At 40.6% G+C, this 8,547-nt stretch overlaps 1 long non-coding RNA gene across 1 annotated transcript in view; it reads left to right on the forward strand.

The window, feature by feature from the left end:
- Nucleotides 1–7,062, forward strand: part of LOC118599020 — a 13,696-nt gene extending 6,634 nt beyond the window's left edge. The window contains exon 2 of the long non-coding RNA XR_004948276.1: nucleotides 6,753–7,062. This is a non-coding gene — a long non-coding RNA (uncharacterized LOC118599020). The remainder of the gene's footprint in view (nucleotides 1–6,752) is intronic.
- Nucleotides 7,063–8,547: the final 1,485 nt, after the last annotated feature.

Here is an 8,547-nt window from a genome sequence, read left to right on the forward strand (position 1 = left end):
CCTTTAGTGAGGGCTAAAAAGCTCAAAAGGGTGGAAAGCTAAATATTTTTGTAAGTGTCCCGGACGCCAGGTTGCATAAAAGGTTCCACGGGCGTTTTTGTATCAAGCCTGCATGGCTAAAAACCACAAATTTGAGTTTCTTCTGCCATAAAGCTGCCCTTTCAGAAAAACATACATAAAAACTTGAAATGAATTTATTAGAATAAAATATTGTAATACTTTAATTCAATTTGGCCAAGCTAAAAGAGATAAAGCTTTACTTTGGCCAGTGACATGATTTATCATTGTTTATTACGGTCATTTCCCTTTTGTGTGATCTATTCTTTTCTATTCTTATCTAGTCTAGTCTATTCTAGTTTATTGTAGTCTATTCTAGTCTTGTATTCATTTGAATTAGACAGTATATACAACATTATTCTTATCCTAATAAATTGGAATTTACAAAAATGAATTTCTATTCATCAAAATATATTTTTCTGTACTTTTTAATTTATGAGTTAAATCAACTTAATGCTGAATTCCATTTAAAACACCAGGATCTTTTGTGGGTAGTTGTCTTCCTCCATCTTTGCCTCAAACTAGTGATTACACACTAGTTTGTTGCTGTTAAGTTACACTAATTGCAGGTTAACTGTCACACTGTGTACAATGAAAAGTGAGTACAAAACACAGAAGTTAGAGTCTTTTTCTTTAAAATAAATCAACAAATGCATGTTTTTCTGCGGCTATTTTCATTTAATTTCCAACTACAGCAATTCTTCCAAGTTTACGGTTGTGATTTTTGTTTTTTTTTTACCCTTAAGCTGGAAAATAACCCATCAGTCACAACATTAATGAGGCTCGCCGGTTGCTTAAAACTTGAAAAAATATATCCCAGTGATATTTGAGGGTGCGAAGTTATATAAGGCTGTTTATAACTTAGGTTTATTCACTGCCTGGGCTTTCAGAGGTGGCTGCAGTGCCACTTGGGAACTGCCTTGGAAGGAAAAACTATGAATACGCTTTTACCACATTCCCAGGCTTAAATATAAAACCCACAATGTACACAGAAATGTGTCTAAATGCAAGCTGGAAGTGAATACAGGTACAGATCCAAAGAGAACATTTTAAGAATAAGTTGACACACTAGTTTAAATCAGATTAAGTCTTAAATCTTATGATGGACTATGTCGATTTTACTTCCAAATGTATTCAAGGGGGCAGTGTTTGGTATGATTGGGACTTAGCAGTGTGCACAATTGAGTTTATCTACAGATGAACAAGAATGCAATTAGCCGAGTCACAGTCACAGATCAATGCTTGCGTATCACTCGCAGTCACCCTAAAGCAAACATGTTTTATTCTAAAAAGATAGCAAAGGAATGTCAAATAAAACCCAGCTAGTTGACTTTGAGTTGAATTTATCTAAGATAATACAAGTTTTAAACTTTTTTCCCATAGTCTCACAATCCTGACCAAAACGGGATTTGATCGCCGAGTTAGCGTATCTTCAGAAGTGATTTGTCGCCCCATTCCAGTTCTCATCCCACTGTCTCAGGTGAACAATAGCTGCACCACCACCACCACCACCCCACCCCGCTGGTTCGCCGAGTGACCTCATCGCTACATCGGCAATCAGACCTCACTCACGCAAACAAAGGTTGGCTAAAGTGAAAATGCCAGCGCTAGTTCTCACAGGAACCCCGATAATATCTCGTCACCCCCCCAGCACCACACTCAATGGCATGAAGCAGCCACACAGATAGAGTTGCAAATGGGCACTTCTCTGAGTCAAAGCAGGGGTGGGTGGGACACTGGACATCCCCCCGGTGGAAGAATTGTTCTCCCATTAATTGATCGCTACTTGATCTTGGATGATGAATCGGGGGTGCTCTCTAGGGTATCCCACCAGTCCTGGTGATATGTGTGGGAACCACGAGGAGGCCACGAAGGTGCACCTGTTAAATGGCCATTTCGGCCTATTCCCCCAGCACCCTGCCTATTGTTAGGGAATTATATTCAGTTTCCTTCTCGGATGGCCACACAGTGCTGGACAACTGAAGTGGACTCTCTTTTCAGAAAATGGGTTGCCTCAAAAGCAGGTAGGAAGCTGAAGGTCTCATGATGGACAGCAGTGATGTCAGAGGTTTGGTCTCTGACAAACGGGGCAGACCTGATCTGTTATTTCTTGCAAGAAGAAAACATTTACGTCTGCTGGAAACTTAGTCCAAAAATGCAGAAGAGCTGACCTTTTGGAAGGACTGAGGATGATCAAGGGGTGCACTATTAGCTCTAATGACAGCCTGATATCCTCCAAACTGATGTGTGACCCATGACCCTGATTTTAATGAGAGCTATAATAAAGAAAATTACTCTGTCAGCATCTCAAGGATGGAGGAGGATTCAAGATGAAAGGAGCTGGCAGTTTCATTAAACAACAAGAAAGCAGGTGTTGTGGTGAAGCTTGAAGAAGATAGTCACAGGTGGCCATCACAAATGTCTGTCAATTCAACATGTCTGAAGCATTCCTTCAGACAAAAGCGATTCCCTCCATATACTACCATCTTATTCCTCTCTTTAAAATATAAATTTGATTTTTTTCACACGTTCGTTCCAATTTGAGGGTGTTACCCCCCCAGCACGCCACTTCTGTGATCTTTAGAGGGAAGATAGTGAGTCACAGGAGCAGAGGTGAGGAGGAAGGAGTATGTGCACATGTGTGTTTGTTTGTGTGCGGGTTGGGGGAGGTTCATGTGGAGGTGGTGGGGGAGTAGGAAAAAGGGCCGGAATTACCAGATTTAAATAAAGTCAACTTTCCGGCCATCTGGCCAGTGTTTTGGATAGAGGGCAAAGCCTTGAAAGGTGATGGAGCCACAGTGAGAGAGATCTGTTTTTGTTGCAGGTTACAATTCCTACTGTCTGAACGTCGCCGCAAAATACATAAAACAGTATTTCTGGTATGCATCAAAACAACCTCAAAATAAACGTCTATTTTTTTCCTAAAAAATAACAGTTTCTAGAAATAAAACGTATTCATTAAAAACCCAACAATACAAGGTTAAGACAGTAATATCAGCTTGTTGCCTTCAAGTTTGATGAGCCAGACACACCTTGAAGTCATTGCAAGTGGATCTAGAGATATGCATCAAGGGCCAAGAAAAGTGCCACAAGAGGAAGTCCTCTAAGGACATATTGAGGTGACCAAGATGACGTCCCCAAGCCAAGCACTCTAGAATTAAGGACAAAACAATGTGTCAGCCAATGATTGATCAGTCTGTGGTGTTTTATCAAAATTCAGCAGTCTTTGCAGCCCCACCCCCCCAGGCACTTCCTATAATCAAAGGCCATGCCCACCCATGGCTAATTAGACATTAAGCAAACGTCAAGAAGGCCTGATTTAAAGCAGCCATCCTAGACCTGAGCAAAACAAAGGGAGTGGAGGGGAAATGGGAAAGGTCCAGATCAATACTGAGCAGTACTTTTGTTTGCTAAAATGCCATAGAGGCTGAAATAAATCAGATAGAGGAGGAGGGGGGAAAAGGCCCGGCGATTGCGTTCTCACGGATCCCCAGGCACTGCACTCCAAGCAGGCACACCTGGCTTGACAAAGCCCAAGGAGAGGGGAGGGATGAGCACGGCATGCTTTCACATCATCACAAACTCTCTCACACATGCAAACTATATGAATGAATCGAAACGTCAAAACTGGGTTTGATTTATAAGTATATTTTAAGGCCGAATCCTCAAAAGTCTAGAGTAGAAATATAAAATATCACGAGATGTATGTCTTTGTCAAACTGCAAATATCAGAACAAAGAAATAAAAATAAAACCTGTTGTTTTGGTGTTATTTCAACATGTTCCAAATGGCTTATTTTATGATGGAGGATATATGTAAAGAAATTAAAGGTTGCATTTCTGACTATTTATTCATTCAAACTGTCAAGAGCAGTCAGAAAACAAGTGAAAGCATCCTGCTCCACTCCATTGCAATGCATCAACTTGCACATAACTAGATCTATGTTAGTCTTTGTTTTCGTCGTCCTATCTGGCTGAAAACTGTACGGCTGGATACCTCCAGTAATATTGATCACTAGTTTTGTTGCACTGGTAATGTTAGATTGGAGTTTTCAGGGGCTGTAAGCTAGCGGATGAGTGTGTAAACAGATGGATGATGGGAAATGGGGCAACAGTTCCGCCCACAACTCAAAGGGAAATTTATAATGAAACAATGTCCCAGAAAACGACTTTTTTTTTTAAATGTTGGCAAAAAATGGCCAAATTATAATTAAAATTCCACTGGGAACGCTTTGAAAATAGATTGAAACATGACTGTAGAGGGACTTTAATGGCAAAAGACGCCACTCCTTTATGGCTAAACCAACCAAACAATCAAACACAAAAACTGGTAGTAATAAAATAGGATGCAAAAATGTTATTTACTTAAACTTTAAAGTTCCTGTCAATCTTTCCAAAAATGCAATTAGAAAACATCCAATAGTTGCATGTTTTCTCTTCACAAAACAATGCAGTCAACATGCGTTTCACTAATTTTCACCTTCTCAGATCAACTTAATTTTGTTTGTCAAGTTATATTCCTTTTTTCCAGAGTTGCAGTGTTTCCAGTCAGATAAAAATACTCCTCACTTCACCTCTCCCATCCTTGAGGCCCAGCAGTCGCCTTGATGCAACATCGGTGGCAAAGGCTCCCCTGTAAATCATACTGTCACTTCTCACACTCGGCACCTCTGCAGCATGATCGCCTGAGCTGGTTTCAATTTGTGCCTTGAGCAAAGTTAATAAGTTTGGGATAAATTCAGCTGGTCTGCCTGGAGCTGATTTGGAGCGGTGTAGCTTTCGCCTCCTCCACCCCCAACCCCCTGATTATCCCTGGTCCTAAACTTCACTGGTAAAGCACAAAGAGAGAGTCTGTTTCACCCTAATGCAGTGTGACCCCATGCAGAGGAGCCTGTTATCATTGCTATTTAGTGAGTTCAGGTTACAGGTGAGTCAGGTACTAAAAAGATAATACTGACATAGCGTAGGCCGACCGCCAACCCTAAGCAACAGACATTATATCAATATCACGTCTATGCTTTAGATCTGTTATCAGTCAGAGTAGACTAATAGGGATTATATTGACAACATTTAGCTTGATTTTAGACCATATTTTCAGAAGCACCGTTTAAAAATAGATGCTACCCAAAAAACCCTTATCAGTGCTTCGAGTTCTGACAAAACTGCCAAGCAAAGGTAGCCGGTCGGTCAAACAGTAGTTCCAGGAGTGCAGATTTGTACAAGACCACAGATGATTTGTTGCAAAGAAAAAAATAGTTTACTTTCTGAGAAATGAAGGAAAGCTGTTGCATTAGAAAGACTGACAAGTCAAACAAGTTGGCATTGTGCGGATAGTGCAAATAATCATGGTCACCATAAGTGGTTTACCACACTTGTACATCATAACTGCCGATAACATTTAGGAAAATTAACTTTACATTTAAGACATACTCATCCGTGGTAACCTCTGGCAACAGGCATATTAGTAAGCATCCATTTGGCAGTTATTAACAAGTTCTTTCTGCGTTCAGCCATATGACTGGGGGCTACCCCCAGTAACCAAAAGCAGGGACCAATTATGCATAATTTAAGACTTAAGCAATTTCGACAGATTTCTGGAAATTACTGAAAAGGTCTTGTTGCTGAGGAGAAATGAGAGTGGGATATTTTGACAGGTTTCTACCACAAGCCAGTTCTCGGATACACAAAGGTAGAGGTTACATGGTGCCTAATATCCATGTGTTGATTGGAGCTAAAGTCAGGGGGTTAAGTAAGGTCTAGTTAGCCAGGTTCTGAATTACCACAGAAAAGGTTAAGGAAAACAGCAGGCCTCCATCCCACCTGTCCACAAATTACTGCTACATAAACATGAAGGCTGGATGGCTGCATGCACACGCATAAGACAAATTTACGTTGGTGGTCGAACGTTCCCAATTAGCAAATATGGCCAGAAGAGAATGAATGAAAAAGAGAGTTTGAGTCAAATGGTCTGAAACGCCAGAAACATTGAGACTTTTAGTTATGAATCCAGAACAAATACTTTTACAAGAACATTTTCTTTCTCTGCCAGCATTTGTGCTCTACAATAAAAAGTTTAGTCTATCTCCCAAATCTCTCTGTACCTGCCTTGTTGTTTCTGACCCTGGACATTTTACAGTGCTTGGAGGCGGATGCGTCCATGTTTACCACCCGTCTCTCTTCTTTTTGCCATGCTGCTCAGACAGGAAACTAGCCAGACTGCGGTCAACTTTGGCCAACTCTGAAACTTTTCGCCTTTGTGTGAAGAAGACAAGATGACATCACTCTAATGGGATAGCCCTCTGACAAATGTGAGAAGGAGACTTACGAAGAGTTTGGCTCCCCTTATATACATGCTATTCTAAATATGATGTTTTCCTGCTGCCTCTCTAGAGTTTGCAGTAGTAACTGCTGCTCAGTGGAACTCTAATATCAAGAAATATTCCGCCTCGGGCCATTGGCGTTTAGATATGCCAAGGGATCAGTTTTATATTGGATTTGTGTGGCTAAGTATGAATTTGCTTGTGGTGTGTGGTCTTATTCACATCAAATATATGTGCCCCCTTCCTCCTAGTGGACCACTGCAACTTCACCTAGAGACACAATTAGGAGCCGCAGCCGGAAAGGAGGGCTGTAAGGGGGTGGATGCTGAGATGAGACAGACTCACCGAGCTGTTCTTTCCTTCCTCATCTCTCCAGGCCCCTTGGCAAGACGCAGACAACCCAAGATGTCAGCTTGAAGCAAAAACCCAATCTGTCTCAACACAGTTGGCTGGCGCGGGACCTGAAGGAATCTCAACACGTAGCATCTCCCCGCTTGCTTTGCATTGAGCCGTGCAGGCTCACACAGTTGGAAACAGGAAGGTCTGATCAGGGCAGCATTTCACAGCTGGTTAGGTGGTCTGCATGTATACGGTTGAACTTTTCAGACCAGGTCACTGATATTTTCACTGGAGTTGCACAGCTTTTTTTCTTCACAGGTAGAATAAAAAGTGTCTCTCAAGTCAAAGTTATAAGACTGAAGATTAATAGATGACAAGAGATGTTCCGTTAATCCAAAATAACAACTTGTCATGGCGAGTTTGATGTAATTTTTCTTCTTTATGTTGAACTGAGACATTAGCCCAGCAAACAAACTTGGAAACTTTTTCCAAGTTGATGCCAGTGGTGCTCATGGCACATCTTGGTATAACACATGATCAAACACAGCCCTTGACTTGTATCATACAAACACATGTTGGCTCTAATCACAGTGGTACTAGACAAATCTGTCCAACAAAAGTAACGTAGTTCCTGCCACCTAAAGTTTCAGGGACTTTGCAGTCAAGTTGATTCAATTGCATAAACTTCGCAGCTCACATAAAATAATCAAATTCAGCAATGACTAAATTTAGAAAAGCATCTGGCTCCCAGCACAACATTAACCTCTGACCTTTAATTAGGTACCAAACCTTTCTTGGGTTGGAGTTTGTACAACTAGTGAAGAGACTGAACCTTGTAGCTAGAGCTATAAAAATGACAGAAGTATTTAAAAGTTTGCGTTTTTTTCTGGTAAACAAACTGATGCACTATTTAAAGAAATTTTCTTTGGGATAAATTAGGAAGCCATTTAAAACCACTTTAATCATAATGCCACTAAAATACTTTTTTTTTTATTTGTAAAACTCAAACATAAACAAACGTGTTTTGGAAAAGGACAAACTTTCCCATTTAAATTAGGTTTCTAATTGACTGCTGGTGTTTAACACCCAGGTGTCCAGTGTTTATGTTTTCTTCCTGAAGCCCAAAGTAGGTTATTTTTGGTTTTCACACATAGACTACATCCACCAACGTACTCCCACGCGGTCCTATATAACAGGATGATGGCATCTTCTCAATGAATACCATTTCTATCTGAAACGGAGCCAGTCCACGACACACAACTTGGCCCCTCTCATCGAAAACAGCTGCTGTAAAATGACACAATTCCTTGAGTAGCTCCTCGGCAGCCATCAAACCCCAAGTGCCTGCTAAAGTTAACTGGTTCCTTCCCATCTCAACCATCCCACTCCTGTCTTTTAAAACCAGGAGCCGTAAAACCGCCACTGGGATCATACCTACTCTCCACGAGTCTTTGGTGCTGTGATAAATGGACAATTCATACATTAACATGTCAAGAGAGTATTTTGCACATCATTCTTTCAATCGGGGATCCATAACATGTAATTTATGGGCTAAAACTCAGAGGTCAGATCACTGATGCAGAAACATACTGAAGTTTGACTGTCCCAGCATACGTTTCCAAAGAGGCATTCACAAAGTGACCCGACAAAAACAGTCAGTACTTTCTGCAAGAATGCCTACTTATACTGTACTGTAATATTCTTTACTATATTATACTTTAATACACTAGATTATAATATCAATCAATGTAAAAACTTTAAAAGACATGCTTAAAAGTATGCCAACAAAACCTCCCAAACAAAACAATTTCAATTTCAAAAACTCTTAAATG

The sequence above is a fragment of the Oryzias melastigma genome, linkage group LG8, assembly GCF_002922805.2.
Source record: "Oryzias melastigma strain HK-1 linkage group LG8, ASM292280v2, whole genome shotgun sequence".
In the NCBI taxonomy this organism is placed as follows: domain Eukaryota; kingdom Metazoa; phylum Chordata; class Actinopteri; order Beloniformes; family Adrianichthyidae; genus Oryzias; species Oryzias melastigma.